This window comes from Platichthys flesus, chromosome 15 (genome assembly GCF_949316205.1).
Source record: "Platichthys flesus chromosome 15, fPlaFle2.1, whole genome shotgun sequence".
Classification (NCBI taxonomy): domain Eukaryota; kingdom Metazoa; phylum Chordata; class Actinopteri; order Pleuronectiformes; family Pleuronectidae; genus Platichthys; species Platichthys flesus.
Window position 1 is genome coordinate 20,751,250 of NC_084959.1, and position 10,249 is coordinate 20,761,498.

The window sequence follows — 10,249 nt, forward strand, 5'->3', positions numbered from 1 at the left end:
CTAAATACAGAGAGGCTGGAAAGATGACATGACAACGACACTGGGAGTGAACTGTTGACTAAATCTCCTTAATGAACTTGGTCTAGATATGACTCTTGCAAAATAATGAATAAATGCACTCAAGTTCAGGACACGTTGTAGTCTTAACCTGACAATCCTACCCTGTCAAGGTACATATAACCAATACATACCGGTTAAAGTTTAACTCAGAAGCTATTTTACTCATATCTTTATCCAAGTCGCTATGAAAATCTCCAGCATAGGTGTGCTCCCTGAAAAGGTTGCGTCATGCTCTCATGTGATGTATTCATGTTACGAGAGAAAGAAACTTGAAGGTTTATATGTTTACCGTTTAAACTCTGAAAGGGGCTTTTTGTACTCTAACCTGTAACACTTTCCATAATTGTTACTGTTTAGCATTTATATGCATGAACATTAAATGAATAATTTGTTATTTTTATTAATGTTTTAACATATCCTTGCCATTATCGGTCTTGTCAAGCCAATGGGAATATCTCCTCTTGGACAGACAAACATGGTAAGGCCTGTCTTCCTCCGCTTGTTGGGGAGATGCAGCTGTAACAGCAGTAGAAAGCTGCTTGTGCTCTGGCCAGAACTAGCTTCCCTGCCATTAGCAGCAGAAAAGCCTGCATCCTCGCCACTGTGGCAAGATTGTGTGCATTTGGAGAACGCTGACATGTTGCCTAACTTTCAGACATTTGGGGTCGACGTCTGTCGGTCTTTGGTTTTAGAGGTTTGGTTTATAACGCTCCTTTAAAAGCTTTTATTGGGCTTCACATAACGAGCTTTCAACATGTCGCTGCTCTGTGTGAGTGGGCAGAGAAACGGAGAGCAGAGGAGAGAAATGACAGCAAAACAGGACAGACTCACACTGAGCGGAAATAAAACAAGTGCACATTAATTAGGTACAACATAAAGTATTTTTGGCTGTTTCTTTGTTTTCTGGGGTGCTTGGCAGTAATGCTGGTCCTACTGTGGTTACTAGGCTTGTTAGCCAGATATGCTAATGTTTGCTGTCTACAATGGAGCAATCAAACACACTTGGGATTTTGCTTGTGCATTTTGGTTTACAAACAGCAGTTAAAATGGCAGAGAAGAGCTTTTCATAAAGGGGGTTTGAGCCTTTCAATTTGTTGGGATTTGTTTGACAGGCCTGGTGTCTGGTTACAGGGTTTTATTGGTGAATTAGACAAATATCTGAATGTGAACAGCACGATTCCTTTTAACAATATTGACCAGATGTCACATCTTGATTCGTTAATATGTGAAATTTATGTTTGACATGTTTTTTTATTGTTAATTAAAAAGGGGGGATCTTCAGGTGTGGGTCCTTATTATTCTTCTTGTTGTTGGATTTTTCTGAAAACATGATGGAGGCCATTTTATGTTACAGGCACGTTGTTTCTTTAAATGTCAGAAATAAGTTTGAACAGGCTTTAATTACTGAGCGGCTTCTTCTTACAAATCCTTAGCCAATCAACTTTCATTTACCTCAATCAAAGTTGATTATGTATTTCCAATTCTTTGTAACAAGTATGTCACTAATTGTATTTTATTTGTGTCCTTTACTACCTTTTACTCAAAAACTTGACAAATATTTCTCCTTTGGCTCCGTTCTGTGCTGCATGACCCAATGTCCACTTGAGGATCAATCCAATTTCTGTTTATCCAAGTTCAGGCAGACTTTCCCTCTGGCTAAAATAACACAGCCCTTATTAGCATGGGAACGCAGTGGGGGCAGCATCAAGCGTGGTCGTGCAAAACTATGCTGAGTCATGCAGCAAAAAATGTTGACTCCTGTTTAACTTCTTTGGCAAATCCAAAAATGATGTCATCCAGCAATGCGCTGCGTTGGCCAGTTACATGCACGTGTGCTTTCCTCTGAAACATGAACGGAGTATTGATGATTCTCCAGAGCTGTGGAGAATCAAACACACAAATCTGTTCCTCCAGATGGACTGCCCGGATCATGTTTCAATGTCTCATTGGTACATGAAAAAACATGCCCCCACCACTGCAGCCCCCTTGCATTGTTCTAACACAGGGCAAAAATGTGAACACGGTCAAAGACTGGAAACTGATGCTTAACAAATGCACAGCGACACAGTTTCATCATCATCGCTCAAGCAACTCCAGGTCAAAATACTGACAAAAAACATCAGAGACTAACTCAGGGTTCAGGTACAAGTAGCTATGACAGCTTCCAGTGCTCACTGGATGCTTTTGGGACCTTGTCACAATAATCTGTTGAAATTTCACACTTTTGGTTAGACAGCAAGCTAAACTCCCAGCTACATGGCTCCTCTAAACACTTCCAAGTAGTTCCACACAACCTGCTGCCAACAAAGTCCTGAATGAAAACTCCCATTTTGTCAATCTGATCTCATTGTGAGAATACCCTGGCAACTCACTAATCAGCAGCTACGTCAATGCCAGGATTGTTTATGGGGGATTGGAAGCTCTTTTGGGAATGTCACGGCATCCTCGGAGGCCTGCGACTGTGCACCGAGCTTAGAGCAAGATGCTTTTTCACACTAAGAATGGAGAGTGAGTGGCTCTATGAATGTATGGGACAAGGCCTGAGGATAGCAGCGTATGCATTATGCATAATTAATGAACATTCAGAGGGCCTCACAGTGGCTGCTCACCCCCGCACAATGCGTTAGTATCCAGGTCTGGGGGTCAGAGTTCACGTCTGGTTTTGTGCGTGGCCGCCGAGAACGGAGACAAACAAGGAGACCTTTGAGAGTGCAGGAGGTTTCATGTACACAACAAGAAAACAAAAGAAAGCAGTTGGTTGCGTAACAGGAGAAAGAGGGTGGTAAGCACAACGTTTTGAATTTAAATGCACACTTGTGAATTCATTACTGTCTTCTAAACTAGTCTATAAGGGTTCTTTTAGACAAGTACTTCTATTCATTTAAATATTTCTTTGGAAAAAACTAATTCACCGTTATCATTGTATCGCTGATGTTAATAACTGTTCATAAATATCAACAGATGAAGCAAACCAAGACTTAGCTTTATTATAAGTTCTACATCCTGTTATAAAATCAAAGTATCTGTACTGTATAACTTATCATTACTTGATGCACAGGCATCTGATGCAATGGCCAAATTGCTGTAGGTAAAATTGAATATGGTTATATTTTTCTCTGTCGAGTAAACCGGGGGGGGCAACATTGGGTACCTGAGCCGTGGACCATGACTCAGGCCTCACTAGATCACATCATAGCCGGCAAAACCCAGGAATAAGGTAAGCATTGACAATAACTTCATACCATTTATAGTTCCTTAGCTCAACTTCTGGCATCTGACTTTTCTAATGGGAGTTTTCACAGAGGATATGTCACGTACTGTACGCTGAGGCAGGATTTACCAAACATCCTGTTTCTCAGGTCCTTATGACACTGTTCTCAGACTATGTTTCCACATAGTCAGTATTTTTCTATTAGTAACTTATATTAGTAATATATTGTGCAAATCAATATGTATGATATATATATATGTATATCTGCTTCTTCCTCCTGCATCATACGTTTGCTTTATTTGTCCTTTGGTTCTGAACCTGAGCTCAGGCTCCAATGAAGAGCTTAGCTTGTGTGACAAATGTGCAGCGGCCTCCAAGATTTACAACTACAAATACTTGTCCCCTCTATCTGTTGAGATATGGCTAATCCTGAAGTTACCATGGCAGTAAATCTGAAATGGTTTTAGTCTTATCTGTTGCAGCACAGAGTTAGTTGTTTTTTCAGCTGTGGTTCCTCTGTCCAAACTTGTAACAGCAGCATTAGTTTTGCTCATTTGCTCCCATCTAGTACCATACCTCTGTAATGGTTCCGGTCTTGTTAGGAAAACGGTTTGAAATTCAAAAATAAAATTATATATTTCAAATACATAACTAGTTTAGAGAGGAGTGATGTGGCCCTTCGCATTCTGAACAGTTCTGGTGGATACATTCAACTTAACAAATTAAATTGAGGTCTCCTCCTATCCAAAATAAAAGACTTGTTGATTAAAAAAGGTAAAAACACTGAATAAAGGAGTTGAGTTAAAACTCTGCATTTCTTCAATGCTTTTTGGAAGATCTGGGACGTCCCAGAGGGTCGGTCTGCCACTAAACAGACCATTCCTCAACGTGTTTTTTTGTAGGTAAATTGCTGTAAACATTTAAATGTAACAGCAACTCAACAAAATACAAATAAAAGCTTTTTGCTTTTGAGACATATGATACCTTTGAAGCTGGTTGCAGTTGTTTGCTTTAACAAGTGTTGAATACCAAGAGTAGAAGAGCTGGTTTGCCTGCACTTATCCTCAGGAACACTAAGCTGTATAAACTGGAAGATGTGGCAGCATTAAATTACTGTCACTTATTCAAGTGGTAAAATATAAATGCTACAGTGGTGTACAATAGGTGAAGGCAGTGTTGAGTCAGAAAAAATTATCCACTATGTGTCATTTGATGAGTAATTGTGATTAATTGAATCTTAATTTGATCTTTTCAACAGTAAAAATAATCCTAAACTGGAAAACAGAACAATGACTATGAATCATCTGACTTTTATGCTCAGCTAAGAACACAGCAATTATCAAAACTGCAATTACAGCCTGTTTGTGTGTGAATGATGGCATTAATGATCAAGTAGAAGTCATTATTCTAAAGCTTGAACAAGAGAATTACTAATTGAAAGTAGCGAATGCAAGTCTCTAACCACAAATTACCTCTGTGCAAAACTCATGGCATGGAAACTCGCCCACTGACAAATGGCCTGTTCTATATAGAGTCAACACAAACTGGTCTTATATTCAGAATGATCAATGTCCTATTTGGCCTCAGGTCTCCACATTGTACCATCCGTTGTCATTCAAAGAATTGTGAATTTTCAGCTGCTATAGAAAATATTAGTCCGTACACGGCTCCTTTTGACCACTCGAATTCTAAATCACTCCCCAGATCGGAAATGTATATATACAGCACCACTTCGCTCTGTGGGTGTATATCCTTGACCAAAATGACAGGTGTTGTAAACAAGTGTACAATGATGAAGCCTTTTGATGAAGTAGTTTTAAAAAAGCATGTGCAGAGTTATTTCTCCCCGGAAGGAACTATATGGAAACTGGAGAAGGGGGCAGGCTGAAATCAAGCAGCATGCAGGGGAGGCTAGCACAGTTGTGCAAATGCAGATGAGATGTTAGAATCTGTTTCCATAAAAACACACAGAAAAGGAAAAGGAAAAAGACAGCCACCTGGTGCAGATATGTGATTCGCCTGCCGCACTGAAAACATGCAGCACTGAGCTGTGACCCTGACAGCAAAACATGTAACGAACCGTGACTTGTAAAATGTTTCACCCAAATCAAGTTGCAGCAGCCATGTAATAGCTCTAAAAGGCCTTTTGCCGAACGATTGGTTATGCTGTCTGGAAAATGTTGCATAAGACGACTTGAAAACACTCAGTCCCCCGGAGAAAACAATGCTCAAAGTGCTGTTGAGCAAGGCCCTACCCACATGTGTCACTGGAGCTGCTCAGTGATGTAGTAACGTTGTAGCTGGGTTGAGAATTTGCATATGCATGGCGTGTATAAGCCCGTTTGCAGCCAGTTTGCCAAGTTAAATAAGGATTAAAGGCTTCTGATACAAATCATCATCTAATGCAGGGAACGAAGCAACAGAGAACCACTGCTACTGCAGATCAAGTAACGTCAGGGAAACTCCCACACTGTGGATAACACCTCACTTTTGATTAGAATTTAAAATTAAATCATTTTTAAAAAGAGAGAGAATACAGAGTAGAAATATGACTATATGTTAACAATCAGGTTGAAAAGATCAGTGTGTTTGAAAAAACGGTGGCATTAGAATTAACCACAGGAACCAAGTTTTGTTTCCTCTGGGGGTCGTGCCCCAGAAATGGTTTCTCCATATTCTTGAGGCTGCTTTAAGCTTCTTTAAATCTGAGCCATTGAGTCTAAATGGCTTCCGTGGATACTGTTTTACTATATTCATTTTGCTTTCTAAATTTGTTGATACAGACCAGTCAGAAAACCACCTCGTGATTTTTTCCAACCTTCAGTACATCTGTATAGCCTTGATGATAGCGTTCCTACTTTTTTTTAATAGACTGGATGCTACTGGAATTGATAGTGATTGTACCAGATTCAAGTGAAACAATTGTTGCATTGCTGTTATTTCGTAGCGATTGGTTGACAGTGGTTTCCCTATTTGGCCCCGTTGTTATTGAAATTAAATGGCCCTGATCTAGTCCATGTCTGGTCCTGTGGAAGCAGAGGCAGTCTGGCATGTGTTTCAGTGAAGCTGCAGATGATGTGAGATTTTAAATATGACAATACCACATCCAGTAAATGAACAGTTTGATACAGAGCCAGGCAGACGTCATACTCACATCAGCTTTTAGACTCTCACGTTGGCACTTTTCATCACCACAAACCAAACTCTTTTCGACGATGAAGAACTTTAATGTTTTATGCATTTGATGGTCAGCGTTAATGGCGAAAAAGCCAACTACAATAACCTTTTTATGACTCATTGCGGGTTCCAAGTGAATGCGGCATCCTCTGATTCACCATGCGGCGTATGAATAGATAATACCTCCATTAAACCCCCAGTAATGAGAAGAGTTCACCGGTTCGGTTGTTGGGTTGTAGTTGGATGTACAACAACAGGATTTTCAACGTTACTGGGGGACTAGGCAGGGTTAAATTGCCCTATTTCTCAATGGGATTCTGCACATAATTCTCTCACTACGGGGGATTAGCGATGACTAGCTGGAGAGATGTACCCTCGCTTTGGCAAATACCCCCCCCCCCCCCCCCCCCTCACACACACACACACACAATACAAACACACGCTTACACACACATGCGCGCCGTCTCACTTTAGACAATTCACACGGTCTGGCCACTAAACAGTCTTCAGCTCTGCCCCAGCAAAGTGAGGGGACAGCGGGTCAAACACACACGACGAGCAGGGAGAGCTCCAGTCAAGTACCTGTGTTTCAGCGGCGGAGGCTGCGGTCTATGGGCACCCGGCGGCGAGCTTAGCTTCCTCTGTCCCCGTCTGGAGCTTCGCCGCTGGTTAACTCTCTCCTCATCACGGCTTAACCCAGCAGACTCACGCCCGTCGGGCACAGAGTGTCCGGGGACATTTATCAGTCCCTCTCCCGGCTGGAGGAAAAGGCGCCAGCGGTTGTTAGCTGTGTGTTAACCCAGAACAAAAAGAGGCTCCCCCCGAGACAACGCCGCTCACAGGCAGCCGTTACTCTTCTGATGGGGGGGGTTAAAAAAAACCGCTGTCTCCCAAAAAGATTAACTCACTTTCTCCACTTGAATGTGACTGCAGTCCCTTTCCTCCGGGGTCCCGGTGAATATTTCCAGGATGAAACTAGTGAAGCGGCTTCTCCCCCATGTGCTGCCCGGCGGAGAGCTCTCACTGACTGGAGACTGGCCGGAGAGCCGCTGCCTCTGTGCCGCCTTCACGTGCTTCCGGAAATGTTGCACACCAGCGAGAGAAGCGCTCGAGAGGGGGGGATTCACATCACCGTCACACTGAGGTTACCGTGTCTCCCTGTGACATTCAGTAGAGGGATGTTTCTAAACGCGACGTAAGCTGGTTGCCGAGGTGTTGAACTGTACGTGAGAACGCACACGTCCGAGTGAGAGCATCCTCACTTTCTCTGGAGTTTCCAATGACTGAAAGAACACACACACACACAAACAAACAAACAAACAAAGCTCCAAGTGCCGCTAAGCAAGGCCCTATACCCTCATGTTTCACTGGAGCTGCTCAGCGGTGCAGCACTGCTGGAACTGGTTTGAGCAATTTGCATATGCATGGCGTGTATAAGCCCGTTTGTAGCCAGTTTGCAAAGTTAAATAAGGATTAAAGGCCTCCGAGCATTTTCTGATTCAAATCATCATCTAATGCAGGGAACGAGGCAACAGAGAACCACTGCTACTGCAGATCAAGTAAATTGAGGGAAACTCCCACACTGTGGATCACACCTCACTTGTGATTAACATTTCAAATTAAGCCATTTTAAAAAGTGGGAGAATATAGAGTAGGAATATGACTATATGTTATCAGGTTGAAAAGATCGTTGTAACTCTGGAGTTTCCTCCCTCATAACAACTCCGGGGTAATGTCCGAATGAGCCGCTGTTAGGATACAGCAGAAGACCCTCCGTGGAATTCACTACATACCAGTGGGTGTTAGGACGTTTCTATGGCGCAAAGGAAAAAAATAAATAATATAATATCACAGGCGATAGACAAAAACAAAGATGTCAAGAAAGCATTTGGTTATAATGGCTGACACCGGAGTCAATGTGTTGTTAACAACATAAACGTGCTGGCCACCAGGGGCGCCGAAAAGGGGGGGTAAAGGAGACGGATTCTAGGGGCCCATGATGGAGGGGGGCCCAGAGAGGCCCCTAATGATGATGAAATTATAATACAGAAAAAATAATGACACTAAGTTATTAACTAACATATAATCACACATGTTTTATTTTCCATGTCCTGGTAAAAATTCCTTTATTTGTTTTGGAAGCATCAACCCCTGCAGGGCCCCCCCTTCCCCCCCTCTATTTACGTAAAATGGTTCAGTCCGACTGGATCAGCTGCAGCAGGTAGCGCACCCGCGATTTGTCACAGACAGCGCGCCACAGCGGGCAAAGCGGAGGAGACAGCAGTATGCCTCAAAAATCAGGCAGCCAAAAAAGAAAGGAAAATAAATTAAGAGAGGAGAAGGAGTTGAAGGGTCGACAATATGTCACCCAGTATTTCCAAAAAAAAGGTGGGTTTGTTGTGGTGGAAAGTTATGGATATTAACTTTGTCCCTGTCTGTGGTCTATAAGCTAGCTCACTTTTCTCACCATGTTAGCTCAAGAAAACTCTGGATTTTTACATTTTACTGCTATATTAGTTAAATAATCAATCCAGTCAAACATTTATCAAGCTGTTCTTATTCAATAATAGTTGATCTCCCCTCTGTCAAAATGATGCCTCATTCTGAACAGAGTCAAGTGCACCAGAAGCTGCAGCAGCTGTCTGTCAGCCCCCAACTCCCCCTGCCCCTGAATCAGCCCCAGTGCCCCCACATGAGGAAGGAGGTGAGCAGCTGTGTGTGTTGAAATAATAATAATAATAATAATACATAATATAATACAAAATATAATACATTTTACTACAGTCTCAAAACAATACAAAAATGAAGGTAATTCATTAATTAAAATTAATTAAATAAAAGGCATTTTGAACAATTTTAATGGTTTAAAAAGCATAAACCCTTTTAAAAAATGAAATAGAAGACGTGCAGTAAGAACAGAGGAGAACATCTGTGGTGTGTGCAGCAGACTGGGGTGACTGCTCTCAGTCCAATCAGAGAAGTTTACATGTTGTTGACTATGCTATTACAAATAGTTATATTATAGGAAATCCTATATAATTAATGTATGTCATGTACACTCTACAGAGCCAGGTCCAGGACCCTCTTCTGGTTTGTCAGGGAGGGATGTGGAGGAAGTGGAGGAAGAGATGGAAGAGGGTACAGATGACAGTGAGAGTGCAGAAACACAGGCGACAGAGAGTGAGGGCGAAGAAGTTGAAAGGAATTCAGAGGAGGATGGACTGAATACAGAAAGAGCCAGAAAGACAACAGAGAGGCAGGAAGAACAACAAGCTGATGTTCAGGTCTTTGAAAGGGAAGAAGATAATTTGACTGATGACCCTGGTTTCTGGCCAGCAGCTTTAACTGATCAGGATAGGGAGAAGATAGTAAGGAAATTGGCCATGAGAGAGAAAGAAGTAGAAATGCCATGTGATTCAAAGGGGAAGCCATTCCCTGACTACCTGAATTATACAAAGGCAGCAAATAAAAGAGAAAAGGTAAACAGAGACTGGCTGACTTTTAGTCAAAGTATTAATTCACTTTATTGCATACCATGTGTGCTTTTCTCCCATGTACAGAAAAAGCCTTCCACTAGTGCACTGACCAGTCAAAATGGGTGTAAAATGTGTGATGTGAAGTGGCGTCGAATGTACAATAAATTCCCAGTCCATGAGAGGAGTGAGGCACATAGAGATTGCTACTTAAGATGGAAAAATCTGCAAGGATCTGTAATGAAAGATAGAGGTGTGGATTCTCTGTTAAATAAGGAGTTGCAAACAGAAATAGAGAAAAATAGAGCCATCTTGGAGAGACTCTTAG